Below are 14,967 nucleotides of genomic sequence, written 5' to 3' on the forward strand. Positions count from 1 at the left end.
CCAGTTGAGACATGGCAATATGCAAATCATAACCCTCATCAGCCAGGCTATCTTGAATCCAGTGGCAAAGTGAGCAAGGGACCCACGTGTGGGCATACCCTGCCAACTTAGGGCGAACAAAGCAAAACTAAAGGGGATGATGGACAGAGTGTTGAACATTGCAAACACTCACCCCAGTCAACTGATCTGGGTTTAATCCATCATCATTCTTTAGCTCACTCTGCCACCCCAGTTGAGACATGGCAATATGCAAATCATATCCCTCATCAGCCAGGCTATCTTGAATCCAGTGGCAAAGTGAGCAAGGGACCCACATGTGGGCATACCCTGCCAACTTAGGGCGAACAAAGCAAAACTAAAGGGGATGATGGACGGAGTGTTGAACATTGCAAACACTCACCCCAGTCAACTGATCTGGGTTTAATCCATCATCATTCTTTAGCTCACTCTGCCACCCCAGTTGAGACATGGCCATATGCAAATCAGTCTGACCCTGTGCCGCATGGTAACAGTCCAGCCCGAACTGCCTAGCCATGTCTTCCCTGGACCGGAAACAAGCATCCTGGGACCAGTTTCGGGTTCATAACATGGACACGGAGACAAGCAAATCCTCATAAAGAAAAATAAAAGAATTGGCAGAAGTGACATAAAATGCCATAAATTATTAATTTGTTCTTTACAGATCAAAGACATCAGGAGTGACATAACATAACATGTATTTGTAAAGCGCACATACACCCAGAAGGGTATCTTGGTGCTGAATAACAGATATTTATTGTGACCCAACTCAATGGTACTCATTTACGGATCCCTAGTTTCATCGACCCACAGTACGAATTTAGGAGTACTTCAAAGTTTCTCCCTGTTCCCACCATTGTACCACATCTACAGCCTCCCACTAAAACAAGTGTTGTAAATTACCTGGTGCATTGTGAAATGTGTGCGGATGACACCAAGATTATCTTCTACCTGGTGAAAGAACTGGTTGTCAATCAGATATTACCAAATACCTCAATTACGTCTACATTTGGATAAATGAAACTCAAATTCTATCATTCAAATTGTCATTAAGCTTGAGATCACCTCCAAACATATCAAAGCAAATAAAACTTGTGGTCAATTTCAATGCAGTAAGCTTTGCTACCCATATCAAAGAAATGATAATTGCCATCAATGTTCCTCTTTCATGGAGTGGGCAATTTTTCTGACAACAGGGTTGCCGACTTGTCATACACATAGGCAACAGCCCACACTTCAGAATGGCCCCCTTTCTGGTGACACAGAAGATGTCGACTTTGGCAAGATCGGACAGGCAGCCAGCACTCCTGAGGCCATCCCGACTGAACTGGGCATCTCTCACTTCACTCATCGGGATCAACTCACCAGGATCCCACTGGGCCTCTCTCTCTTTCTCCTCACAGTGGTCACTGGTCTTGGGAGATAGAAGGCTGGTCCTTCAGGTTCAGGGCAAGTGTCCTTGACCTCCTCAGTGATGGCCCACATGGTCCCTCATCCAGCAGGGAGAATAGCAGGCCTTCGCCCCTAGCCCTGGTTCCAGCAGCTAGAAATCTTGGCCATCATCTGTCTCCTGATAAACAGTGCTGTTTAACAACTTGTGGGTCTCCTTCTCCCACTATTAAAGTCCACCTCTAAAAAATAATGTGGTTTATTGTGTAATCCTTTGAAATTTGGGGTGCAGGTATCGGCTCCTTTAAATTGCTGTCTCCACTGCACTGCAATATTGCAACTGTACCATCTGCCTCAGCAGGGTTGTCTCTGTTCTGAGTAACTCACAACGCAAGCCAAGGGAGTAACCTGGGATCATACCTCCACTGAAATATGCCTCATAAAAGTTCAAAGGCCTATGGCTTCCTCGCTATCAACACTCCCTGACAACGAGCCTAGTACCCGCTAACCATCAACCCTTCTTGGAAAGAAGGAGACAACTGATGTGCACAGAGTATGCTTAGATCCCATGCCTTCAGTGTGTGCACCCATCCCAGCCCTCAGAAAAGTGAGCAATACACACCTCGTTTTCTGGGGTTTGTGCCCCTCACCGCTCCTAGCTTCTCCAGGACCTGTGTTTCCAAAATGGAGCCCACAGGCTCCCACGTTATGTACCATACACATGCGTATGAATATCCCAGCACTCACAAGAATGTGGCATGCCTAGTCTGGTGCTACAGACAATCCATGCAGACCAACAGGGAGTTAAATACACAGGCGTGGAACTTTACATGAGCGGGCTAGTAGGCTCAGTGATACTGATAAACAGGCAAAATAATTAAAAACTGAACAGGAACTCCCTGTTCCAAGAAATTCCATTATTTCCAATCGGAACTACAAGGTAGAGCAATTCACAGCCAGTTGGTGATTTGCAGGAGGCTTTTGGTCCGCAAATGTAAGGTTCAGGCAAATAAGTAGTTGTTTTTGCTGAACTTCAGGCTGAGATGGCATCCACTCCGTGAGTTATCTACATCTCAGGGCTTAAATTATCACAAAGATAAATGCAGTGGCCTGAAGCTGTTTTTTTGCAGCCTATTGGCTGTGCTGGTAAATACCACGATTGACAAGCCCAAGGGATTAGACATCCTGGTAGGTGGTCAGCGTCTACATTTCGAGTTAAAGTGGAGGGACGCTCTTTGACAGCTGAGCCCTCCGGATGATTTCAGAGGGCTATGGTGGCAAGGTTTCCTCATTCTTCCTGGTTTCTCATTTTAAAGACACATGACCCTCGGACACAGATAAAAAGAAGTCTCTGTTCAATAGCATTTCCACCTTCTTGAGGAAGAAGGCCATCATACCGGTCTGCACTTCGCAGAGAGGTAAAGGATGCCACTCTCACATTCCTCAACACCTTTATTCCTAGAATGCTTTTCAAAATGAATATGTTACAATAGATGATTCATTTACTCAACTTGGGAGATTTTCTACCCAGATAGATTTCCAGGGCGCTTATCTGTATGTTCCTGTAGTTACCTCTCACCAGAAGTATTGCAGATTTGCAGTGGGTCTTCAATACTGGCAGTTTTGGGTCCTGTACTTCGGCCTCAAAACGTCTCCCATGGTTTTTATAAAGTTCCAGGTCCTGGTTCTGGGGATACTGCATTTTCAGGGGATCATAGTCCATCCTTACTGCTGGTTCAAGCCTTATCCTGGGAACAGGCTCTGAGTGACAATCAAATAACAGTTTAGACTCTTCAGTGTTTCATCAGTTGGGAAAAGTCGCATCTGATGGTGTCAGAACTTGGAGTATTTAGGAACAGTCTTCGACACCACCAGGGTATTTGTGCCCTTACCAGAATCCAGGAAGATGAAGCTCTATGCTCACCTAACGGAGCTGTTGACCAGATTGGAGGCTCCAGCAAGACTGGTTACAGATCTAGGGAGATAATCTCCGACTATGCTACTGCTCTACAGTTTTTTTCTCTTTGCGTACACATCCTTGATTACAATCCACTTTTCTATTTGTCCTTTCCTTAGGTAGCAACCTTGACTATTGCTGCTTGGTCAAGCTTGCATCTGGGAGTCTTTGTTCACATTTTCCCATGACCTATTGGGCACACTAGCAGGATAATTACCTGCACATGATTTCTGTGATGGAAGCTTGTTGGGTGGACCCCATGTCCTTAAGTCAGGCACCTATGTTCGCTTATGCCAGTTCTATTGTTATTACAACTGATTCCAGAACTATGGTGTGGTGGGCAATTTTAGATAACTTTTCCACAATGAATGGGGAATGAGGGAGAAAAAAGATCATCCAACTAGAGGGAGTAAGTGGGGATCTAGATGGCAATTCAGGCATTGTCTCATCTATTTCTAGACCAATCTGTACTAATTAGAATGGACAACAGGGTAGTCCTGTCTTTTTTAAGCCACCAATTCGGGAATGGTTGCCCCTCTCTCAATCGTCTGACAAGACAGACCGGCAGCTGGGGTGAGCACACTCTATTGAGCTTGAGAGCTGTCTATATCAAGGGAACTCTGAATTAATAGCCAGATTTCCTAAGCCGGGTTTTTCTATGCTGCCAGGAATTTGTGTTAAATCCTGTTATATTCCAAAAGATTTGTCACAGGTGTTGGGTGCCGGGGAGGGATCTCTTTTTGAGCAAGAACAACACTCACCTGCTAGGATACCTCTCAGGGTTTCGGTAGCCTCCGGCGGTAGGAGTGGCTGCCCTGTTGAGTCCATTGCCAGCAGGCCTTCTCTATGCATTCCCTCAAATCCCTCTGATTCCCAGGGTTCTTGCAAGGCTTCAGATGGAGAGGGTGGAAGTAGTGTTGGTAGTTCCTTACTGGGCTAAAGTACATTGGTTTCACTTACTGCGTCAGTTAGCAACTGGCAGGAATGGGTACTCCTGTAAGCTCCCCCTTCCCTGACTCACCCTCCGCTTTCAAGAGAGACCCTCTACCTTCTTTGTCTCTTGGTATGGAGTTTGAAAAGGGAAGGTCTTTTAAACAGGAATATCTCACACACAGTAGCTGTAGCCTTGTAAGCCTCCAGCAGAAGTTCTACTAATAAGACTTATAACCACCACAGACCATCTTTTAGTGCTTGGTGTTTCTCACGATCTATTACTCCTATCGAAGCATCAAACCCTGATATATTGCAGTTCCTGCAGGTTGGTTTAAATAAGGGTTGGTCTATGCTCACCCTTAAATTGCATTGGGCTACCATAAAATATTGCAGGGAAACTTTTTTTGGGGCGTGGGGGGGCATTGTCGACAGTTTAACCCCTAGTCTGAAGACTCTTCAAGAGTGTTTCCCTGTTACGTCCTAAGATCAGAATTCTCTTTTCTTTTTGGGATCTTCCCTTAGAGTGTTGACATGCCTTCAAACCTCTCCTTTTGAGGCTTTAGACATAATTTTGGAGAAGTTTCCTTCCTTAAAGGTATTTTTTCTTGTAGTCATGAACACAGATAGGCAAATTAGAGAGCTTAGGGCTCATGTTTGCTGCCATGCCTATCGAAGAGTATTGTCTAACAGGATAGTCCTATTTTAGACCCTAGATTTCTACCAAAGGTCAACTCTAGGTTCCACAGAGAAGAGGAAATATTCCCTCCAGTTCTGCACTCGATGTAGGTCCTGAAACTAAGTAATCACACTCCATAGATGTAGTAATGGCAGTAACAAAACGTCTAAGGAGATTTTCAGAGTACAGAAGAACAGACAGTCTATTTGTCAATTTTGGATCTGAAAGAAACACGTTAGTTAGATTCCTCACCTTAGAATATCCCCAGGCGTCAGACTGGATCCGAAAGATTTTTCGTCCGCAATACCCCTTGCGCGTCGCTAGGCGTCGTCTGCGGCTCCGCGTCCGTCGTCGGCGTCGTGCGCCGGAATGACGTCGTCGGAGTACTTAGACGCCGCCCTCGCGCGCTGACGTCAGTTCTTCTTTTTTCCGCGCCAGTAAGCACAGATCTGGGAGAGCTACCCCTTTTAGTCTTTTTTGACTACGTTTTTTGATCCTTTTTGATCTTGTCTCGACTCCGGTGCCGGTAGGATGCCTGGTTTCAAAGCCTGTGCTGACTGTACCCGCTTGATGTCGGTTACGGATCATCACCGCCGGTGCCTTTACTGCTTGGGCCTCGACCACGACGCGGAGTCGTGTTCGGACTGCAAGGCCCTGACCTCGAAGGCTAGACAGGAGCGGTCCCGTAAGCTCCTCGAGATTCGCCACTCGGCTCCGCGCCCCTCTTGATCCCGGTCCAGGAGGAGGTCCACGGATCGGTCGCGGAGCCGCAGCCGACGTCATCATCGCTCGTCTGGCTCCAAGTCTTCGGGTAAGTCGAATTACTCCAAGAAGTCCAAGAGGCTACACCGCTCTTCGGACTCCCCTCACCGGTCGCGCGACTCGGCCGAGGGTCTGGGTGGTTCCACCCCCGTGGCTCCAGCGGAGCCGCAGGCGCCGCGCAAGTCCCCATACCCACCGGTCCCTGGGACTGACGCGACGCCGGCGGAAGTCAGTGCCTTCCTCTCGGCCATGAGGAGCCTGCTCCGGGCGACCCCAGTTTTCTGTCCCAACACCCCACCCCCGAGAGCCTGGTTATCCAGGCTTCTACCTCCCAATCCTCCTTCCCGACCGCTCCGCCGGACCGGGATTCTAAGAGACTGGAACAGTTTGGCAAAAAGCTGTTCTCCTCCCTTAGTTTGGGTCTGCGGTCCTTGAACACCGCCTGTCTTTTGGAACGTTATTCCCACTCTCTGTGGGATACGGTGGAGGACGTGCTGCCCCTGTGCCCGGAGGAGGCCCAGACACGACTTACCCAGGCTCTGGCCGATGGGAGGGATGCAGCACGGCATGCAATCCGATGTGGGCTTGACACTACGGACTCGCTGGGTAGGGCGATTTCTACCACGGTGGCGCTTAGACGTCACGCCTGGCTGCGGTCCACGTCCTTTTCAGGGGATGTCCAGAGCACTCTCATGGACATGCCCTTTGATGGCACTCGCCTTTTTGGTGAGAAAGCGGACAGTGCGCTGAATCGCTTTAAGGACTCCCGGGCTACGGCCAAGTCCTTGGGCCTCTCGGCCCCGCGGTCGCAAACTTCCGCCTTTCGCCCCTTTCGTGGCCAAGGAAGGGGTGCCTCCTCACGTCCGCCTAGCCACCAGCCGCAGAAACAACCTGCGCGCGGCCGTGGTTTCCGCCGAGGCGGTTCTGGAGGACGACGCGGTCAGCCCACATCCACCCCGGCAGCATCCGCCTCCAAGCCTTCCTAGTCCGAGCTTTCCGGCCCATTCCTCGCCAGTGGGCGGCAGAGTTCGCCATCACCTGCTCCACTGGCGTACCATCACTTCGGACAGGTGGGTGCTGCAAATCGTCCGAAGGGGCTACTCCCTCCCCTTCGAGACGACCCCTCCAGCCATGCCACCGCAGCACCACCGTATCTCAGAGGATCATTTGCGTCTTCTGCGAGAAGAAGTTTCGGCCCTCTTGGCCAAAGAGGCCGTCGAGCGCGTTCCGAGCCCAGAAGTAGGTCGTGGTTGTTATTCCCACTACTTTCTGGTTCCCAAGAAGGGCAAAGGGGGCCTACGCCCTATCTTGGACCTCAGGAACGTCAATGCCTTCCTCCGGAAGGAACGGTTCAAAATGTTGACTTTGGCTCAGGTTCTAGCTGCCCTCGACCCTGGAGACTGGATGGTAGAGTTGGACTTGCAGGACGCATATTTCCACATCCCCGTCCTGCCGGCCCACCGACGTTACCTGCGGTTCACGGTGGGCCAGGAGCATTTTCAGTTCACCGTGCTCCCCTTCGGCCTCACCAGTGCCCCTCGGGTGTTCACGAAAGTGATGGCGGTGGTCGCAGCTCATCTGCGCAGATCAGGGGTTCCAGTCTTCCCCTATCTCGACGACTGGTTGTTGAAGGCGGGCTCACCCCAGGCAGTCGTCTCCCAGCTCCAGACTACGGCGGATCTCCTGCATTTGCTGGGGTTTTCCATCAACGTGCCGAAGTCACACCTGAGTCCCTCTCAGAAGCTCCTCTTCATCGGAGCGGTTCTCGATTCGGCGCAGTTCCTGGTCTATCCGCCGGAACAGGGATATTCTGGCCCTGATTCCCATCTTTCGGCCTCTATCCTGGGTTTCGGTCAGGCTAGTGTTGCGGCTTCTGGGGCTGATGGCCTCCTGCATCCTACTAGTGCATCACGCCAGGCGGCGCATGCGGGCTCTGCAGTGGGACCTGAAGTTTCAGTGGGCCCAGCATCACGGCAACCTGTCCGACCATGTCTTGATCTCGGAGGGCACTGCACAGCAATTGCAGTGGTGGCTCACGGACCGCGATTGGGTCACGGGCAAGAGCCTCTCCCTTCCCCAACCGGAGCATGTCGTAGTGACGGATGCGTCCCTCCTGGGATGGGGTGGCCATATGGGAGAGGCGGAGATCAGAGGCCTCTGGTCTCCGGCGGAGTCTCGCCTCCACATCAACCTGTTGGAGTTGAGAGCGATCCGACTTGCACTGAAAGCCTTCCTTCCCTCTGTCAGGGGAAGTGTCGTGCAGGTGTTCACGGACAACACCACCGCCATGTGGTATTGCAACAAACAGGGCGGGGTGGGGTCGTGGACCCTTTGTCAGGAGGCCCTGTGCCTCTGGACGTGGCTGGAACACCAGGGCGTCACCCTAGTGGTTCAACATCTGGCGGGCTCTCTGAATGCCAGAGCCGACGAACTCAGCCGCCGGTGCATTATGGATCACGAATGGCGTCTGATCTCCGAAGTGGCGCAAGGTCTCTTTCAGCAGTGGGGAGAGCCTTGGTTAGATCTATTCGCCACCGAAGAGAACGCGCAATGTCAGCAGTTCTGCGCGTTGGAATTTCCAAGGCGGCACTCGCTCGGCGACGCTTTTCGTCACGAGTGGAGTTGCGGTCTGTTGTACGCCTTTCCGCCTATACCACTTCTGCCCAGAGTGCTGAAGAAGATCAGGCACGACCGGCCCAAGTCATCTTGGTGGCCCCGGATTGGGCACGAAGGTACTGGTATCCCGAGCTACTCAGTATGTTGACCGATCCTCCGATACGTCTGCCCCTTCGGGAGGATCTTCTGTCGCAGCAGCAGGGGACGGTCCTACACCCAAACCTGTCCAGCCTCCATCTCCATGCGTGGAGGCTGAGCGGCGGCAGTTGATGCCATTTGACTTGCCTCCTGAAGTCTGTGATATCATTCTGGCAGCCAGGCGTCCCTCCACAAAGACGGTATACACCTGCCGGTGGAACAGGTTTGTGGCATGGTGCACAGCAAAGGCTGTGGATCCCCTTTCCGCCCCTCTTTCTGAGGTTCTCCTCTCTCTTCTTTCCTTGGCCTGGCAGGGCTCTGCTCTGGGCACCTTGAAAGGTTATCTTGCTGCCATCTCTGCCTTCTTAAGGCTTCCTGATCAGCCTTCCCTTTTCAAGTCCCCGGTAGTTACACGCTTTCTAAAAGGCATTACTCACACGTTCCCTCCTGTCCCTTTTGTAATGCCTCAGTGGGACTTGAATCTTGTTCTCACATTTCTAATGTGCGCTCCCTTTCAGCCTCTTAATAATTGTCCTCTTCGTCTGCTGACGCTTAAGACTGCTTTTTTGGTTGCCATCACCTCGGCTAGACGGGTGAGTGAGCTCCAGGCTTTATCATCAAAGCTTCCTTTTCTCTCTGTTCATCCGGACAAGGTTGTCCTTCGGCCTCGTCCCTCCTTTCTTCCGAAAGTGGTGACCCCCTTTCATCTTGGGCAGTCTGTCACCTTGCCCACCTTCTTCCCGCCTCCGCATCCTTCCAAAGAGGAAGAGAGGCTCCACCGTCTGGACCCAAAACGTGCGCTCTCCTTTTATCTGGACCGCACAAAGCAGTTCCGGGTGGACGACCAACTTTTCGTTGGATACGTGGGTGCTAAGAAGGGGAAAGCTGTGCACAAACAGACCATCTGTCGGTGGGTCGTTTTGTGCATCAAAATGTGTTATTCCTTGGCAAAAAGGGACCCTCCTGTTGGGCTGCGCGCCCATTCTACTCGGGCCACAGCGGCTACTACTGCTTTGGGACGGGGTGTCCCTTTGCAGGACATCTGTCAGGCGGCAACGTGGGCTTCGCTACACACGTTTGCCAGGCATTATTACCTCGACAGCCAAGTCCGGAGGGATGGCTTCTTTGGCCGTTCTGTCCTCCAGGACTTTCTGGTGTGATCTTGGTTCGCAGACCCACCACCGGGGATGGTATTGCTTGGGTATCTATTCTAAGGTGAGGAATCTAACTAACGTGTTTCTTTCAGATGAACAAGTTACTTACCTTGGGTAACGATGTATCTGTAAGAAACATTAGTTAGTTAGATTCCTCACCGACCCACCCATCCTCCCCGTTCTGCGAACTGACATCTAGGGTTAAGGCTATCCCTTTCAGGGCCCTAGAATTTTTTGGCACCAGTGTCGGTATCTTGCATGGCTCTGCGTTCCTGGCGCGGAAGGCTATGTACAAGAGCTGACGTCACCGTGCGAGGGTGGCATCTAAGTACTCCGACGACGTCATTCCGGCGCACGACGCCGACGATGGACGCGGAGCCGCAGACTATACCTAGCGACGCGCAAGGGGTATTGCTGACGAAAAATCTTCCGGATCCAGTCTGACGCCTGGGGATATTCTAAGGTGAGGAATCTAACTAACTAATGTTTCTTACAGATACATCGTTACCGAAGGTAAGTAACTTGTTCTTCTGTGATGAGAGGAGAGAGAACATCTGTTGCCACCTTATTAGGATGGTTTAAGACAGTGAGTTCCACTGCTTATGAGTGTAATGCTAGCGAACTCCCCTGCAATATTAAGGCTCAGTTCATTAGAGGGATGACTATATTGTGGCCTGAGAGATCGGGAGTCTCTTTAGCTGACATGTCTAAAGCAGCCACTTGTTCTAATCCACGCTCACTACTCATTGCAGACTGGATATAGCACAACAACCTAAGCATTTTTTTGGTACTTCAGTTACAAAGGATGCCTTGTCTCTTGAGTAATCACCTCTTATGTTCCTATTTATGTTTTCATATTTCTGTAATGCTGGATGATTAAAATGTAAAGCCTTTTCCTTAAGCATTCTGGCTTCTGTCTGGACTTATTTTTTGCTAATGAGGGCTGTTAGCTTTGCCATACCTCAATGAAGTAAGGAATGGGACGAGTGAGATGAAGAGGAGGTAATGGCTGGATTACTTACTGGTAATCTTCATTACTCTGATGCTTCTCACTGGTCCTTCAACTTACGACCCTCTCCCTCCCTACTTCCTTTTACATATACAGAACTGTCACCCCAAGGTAGGCCCTAGCTAGGCCTATGTGTAATAAAAGGGGAGTTTGAGGCTTGGCAAGGGGTTTTAAATGCCCAGTTGAAGTGGCAGTTAACTGCACACACAGGCCCTGCAATGGCAGGCCTGAGACAGGTTTGAAAGGCTACAAGTGTAGGTGGCACAACCAATGCTGTAGGCCCACTAGTAGCATTTTAATTACAGACCCTCGGTATATGGTATACCATTTTAAAGGGGATTTACAGGTAAACTAAATATGCTATTCAGGTATATACCAATGTCACCAGGTGTAGGAAGCTGGCTCTGTATATACTATACTTAAGTGAGGTATAGTGTGCACAGACTCCAGTGGACCCCCAGAGGTATAGCAGAGGCTAAAGAAGATAATACCTTACTCTCTTTTGTGGCAGTATGGTTGAGCAGTCAGGCTTATCAGAGGGTAGTGTCAAGCATTTGTTGTTCACACTCAAAGACTGAATCCAGACCAATTGTTTGTATAAAAAGTTGTTACTTTAATTTTATTACTTGAACCAAGATTTACTCAGTAGCTGGTAAGTGATACTTTCAATACAAGAATACTTTTAAAGATAGTGTGTACTGGTTGTGTAGAAGCATACAAGTTACTTTGCAGTAGAAAAGATGGGAAGTTAGCTCTTTAAAACACTTGTAATTACTTTAGATAACATTTTAGTTACTTTGTAGTTACTTTTCTAGTTTGGGGTGAAAACAACTAATAACACAGTCTAAGCATCACAGCACATCAGTAAGCAGGTAAACTCTTTTGAAGGTACTAAGTTACGTTGTTGCATTAAAAAAGTTTTTTTTAGAGAAAACCCCACCATACAATCCTACGGTGCAAAACAAATTGTTAGGTTTGCAGGTAAGTAAACACTTTTGGTCACTGGTTTTTGGAGGGTAGACCTAAGGTTCCCCAAGGCTTAATTCAGCACTTTAGGTGCAACACCAACGGCACAGGGTGCGGCCGGTTGCAGAGTGCAAAGGTGCCAATGCTAGTCTATGGAGACATGGTACATAGATTGGAGGCTGTTCACGGTAAGGTAAAGTGGCCTTAGAAGACAATCTTCAGGACTTAAGGTAAGTACAATGGGGGGCCCAAGGCAGCACCAAAACCACACTACCAGCGGCACAGGGGCGGCCGGGTGCAGAGTGCTAACACAGCATTGGGCGGCCAATGTTACCCAAAGAGGAAATCGGTTCCGGCTTCAGGTTGCAGCCTCACACCAGGAGGTCTTTTTGAGGAAACCAACAGCGAGAGGAAGGAGTTGAGATGTTGGGGCACCTTTGGATCTGGTTACCAGTACGTAGGGCCAGAGAATGCAGGGGTGTCTTTAGACGCTGGGGTTCCCCTTATCGGGAACGTCGCAGTTGAGGGGGTCTTTGTGAAGAGGCAGTAGGCGTTGACACTGGACCTTAGAGGTGATCCTCCTCGATGGATTGGAGTTCAGGGCTGCTTGGGAACCACTTCAGGACCTGGAGCATGGTTTCTTAGTTCCGCAGGGCATTGTTCTTCTTTTGTGGATAGAGCCACGGTCCTCGGGAGTCTTGAGTCTTTGTGGAAGCAGGGGACTGGAGGTTGCTGATCCTTTTTGGAGCCGTTGTTTTCTGTTCAGGGTGATTCGGAGCTGCAGGCAGGCCAGTAGGGCTGGGGCCAAGTCAGTTGAGCCTGAAGTCTTCTCTGCTGCATCGTCTTCGGGTTCCAGTCTTCTTAGGTCGTCGATTCTAAATTCTGGGTTCAGGGCTTCCCCCTAAATACTGTATTTAGGGGGCGTTTTAGGAGTTTCAAGGTAGTAGCCAATGGGCTACTGACCTTAGGATGACTACACCCTCAGTGTGCTCACTCCACGTGGGGGAGTGGGCACAATCCCTGATCCTGATTGGGAGTGCCTGCCATATGCAAGATGGTGGGCACTGAAGCAGAGGTGGGCACACATTCTGGGCTATCCTGATTTTTCTCACCTGTCTTCCCGCCGAGAAGGGAGTGAGACAGGAAGGTGGGCATGCTCCTGATAGCAGGAGATACTGGGGGTCGCGTTGCAAAGGTCTTTGACACTCCCCTGCCACAGATGGCTCTTCCTGACCTGGGGAAAGTGCTTTGTTTCTGGGCCCTGAGAGCAAAGGTTCCCACCCTAGGGGCCCAGAAACCTGACGCGCAGGCTGGTATTTACCAGTCAAGAACCCACCAGTAGTTGGTTTGGTTCTGGGGTCCCCTCTAGAAGGGACCCCTGGGTGCATGGAATGATAAATCTGACACTGGAATCAGTGCAGGTTTATTATTCTTAGATGTTTGATACCAAACATCCCAGGATTCAGTAAAGCCATTATGGTGCTAGGAAACACGTAATGACTAGTTTCTAGACCATATACTCAGGATGGCTTTACTGGGCACTTATAATATCTAAGAATGGCCTTAGATATTATTAGGACCTGTCTGCTCATGCAGATAGGTCCTCACAGGAAGTATAGTGCACCCTGCCTTAAGGGTGACGTACCTATGTTTCATGCAGTGCTGGTCAGGCTAGGCACACAGGGGTGTGTGTCATGTCAACTCTTCACTTTTAGCTGCACCAAAACACGCAGGCTGCAATGGCAGTGGTGCATGTTTTTGGTGAGAGGTCTATGAGGGTGGCATAATACATGCTGCAGTTCAGAGGCCTTCCCCTGGCTACCAATGCCCTTGGTACCATAGGTACCCCTTATAAGGGACTTACAGGTAGGCCCGAGTTGTGCCAATTGTGGAAACAATGGTACAGGTTAGGGAAAGAACACGCGCCCTGGGCTCCTGATTGGCAGGGGCCCAGGGCGCTCTCCGTAAAAGTGTATCAGCAATCTGGCAAAAAGTGTGGGGGGTGGGGTCACACTTTAGCACTGGTTAGCAGAGGAAAAGTCCTCAGAGTCCTAAGGCCAGCAAAAAGATACTGCAAAATGTGGAGGTAAGCAGGCAAAAAATTGGGGGAAGACCTCCCTAAGGATGACAGGTGTAACAGTGTACAATTTGTTTTGTAAAGGAGGCTATCACTGGTCCCCGTGAGTATGTATATCTTATACATGAAGGGAAACTTTGTCACAGGACTGATTCTTGACCTTTGTGTAGTAGCACCTACCTCACTGAGGTACCTGGTGGACAGATTAAGTACTCTGGCAGCTGACTCCAGTATTTGAGTTTACCAGTGGTCTTGAAATGGGCTTTTTCCGTCATAAGAGAGTTGGTAGGTTTTGTGTGGTGGCTGTTGTGAACTCAGGCATCTAACAGCCTGAGTCCTGTACATGGGTCTGGATGCAATAAAAAATATGCACATGTATTACACCAATTGAAAAAATATTTGTTTTAAACCTCCATCCATCATATGCCTTTTACGTTAGATGAACAAAGGGTAACCATTTTCTGAAAGTGAAATTATGAGTGTTTTTGAAAGAACGAGTCCTTGAACAGAGGAGGAGGACTGTGCATACTAGGAAGGTGCTGAAGAAAGAAATGATCTCCTAGACCCCAGGAAGTATATGCAAAACAGCTAGCAATAGACCAGCAGATCTCTGGACCCTCCTCACCTACTTCTGGTCCTGCTCTTGATGCATTGGAGGACGCAAGGGTGACTTGTTTCCAAGTTAAGAAACAAAATCATTAAACTAAATTAGAGGACTGTGAATTTTGAAGTGATGTCACTGCTCAGGTGTGTCGCATCAAAGAAAAGGCCAACATGGGGCAATATTGGAGCAAGAAATTACAGACCATCAAAAAACGTGCATGCCATAATGATACCTGCCTCTGAATATTAAACAGTAGTAAGTAAATAATTACATGCACAAAGAGAAGAAACAGTTTACTTTTTCACACCATTTCTTCTTAAGCTAAATGGTAGAATAACCGCAAACAATTGGCAAATACTTTACATTCAATCACCTTGTGAAATGTCTAAACAGGCCCAGCCCAATATTCAGAGTGGGTGAATTGTGAAGCATGGAAAGAAATGAGCTTGAGTTAAAAAAATAGATAATCCATCTGTGTCCCAGATCAATCCCTGATGCAGTCAAACAGCTTCTATAGGAAATGGTATCTGGGTAGAGGACTAAAAATGATGAACTAGAAATTACCTAGAGAAACAGTAAATATTGATAACCTTTCTAGTTAAGGAAAAGCCTTAATCCCTCATGGATGACATAAGAACCAGGAGATTGGGAGGCTTATCTGAGTGCAT

The 14,967-nt window shown here is 49.2% G+C and overlaps 1 protein-coding gene across 1 annotated transcript in view; it reads left to right on the plus strand.

Annotated features, from left to right (window-relative positions):
- FBXL2 (F-box and leucine rich repeat protein 2) overlaps positions 1 to 14,967 on the plus strand; it is a 393,398-nt gene that overhangs the window by 95,962 nt on the left and 282,469 nt on the right. The gene's annotated exons all lie outside the window — the stretch shown is intronic.

This window comes from Triturus cristatus, chromosome 5_2 (genome assembly GCF_964204655.1).
Source record: "Triturus cristatus chromosome 5_2, aTriCri1.1, whole genome shotgun sequence".
Classification (NCBI taxonomy): Eukaryota; Metazoa; Chordata; class Amphibia; order Caudata; family Salamandridae; genus Triturus; species Triturus cristatus.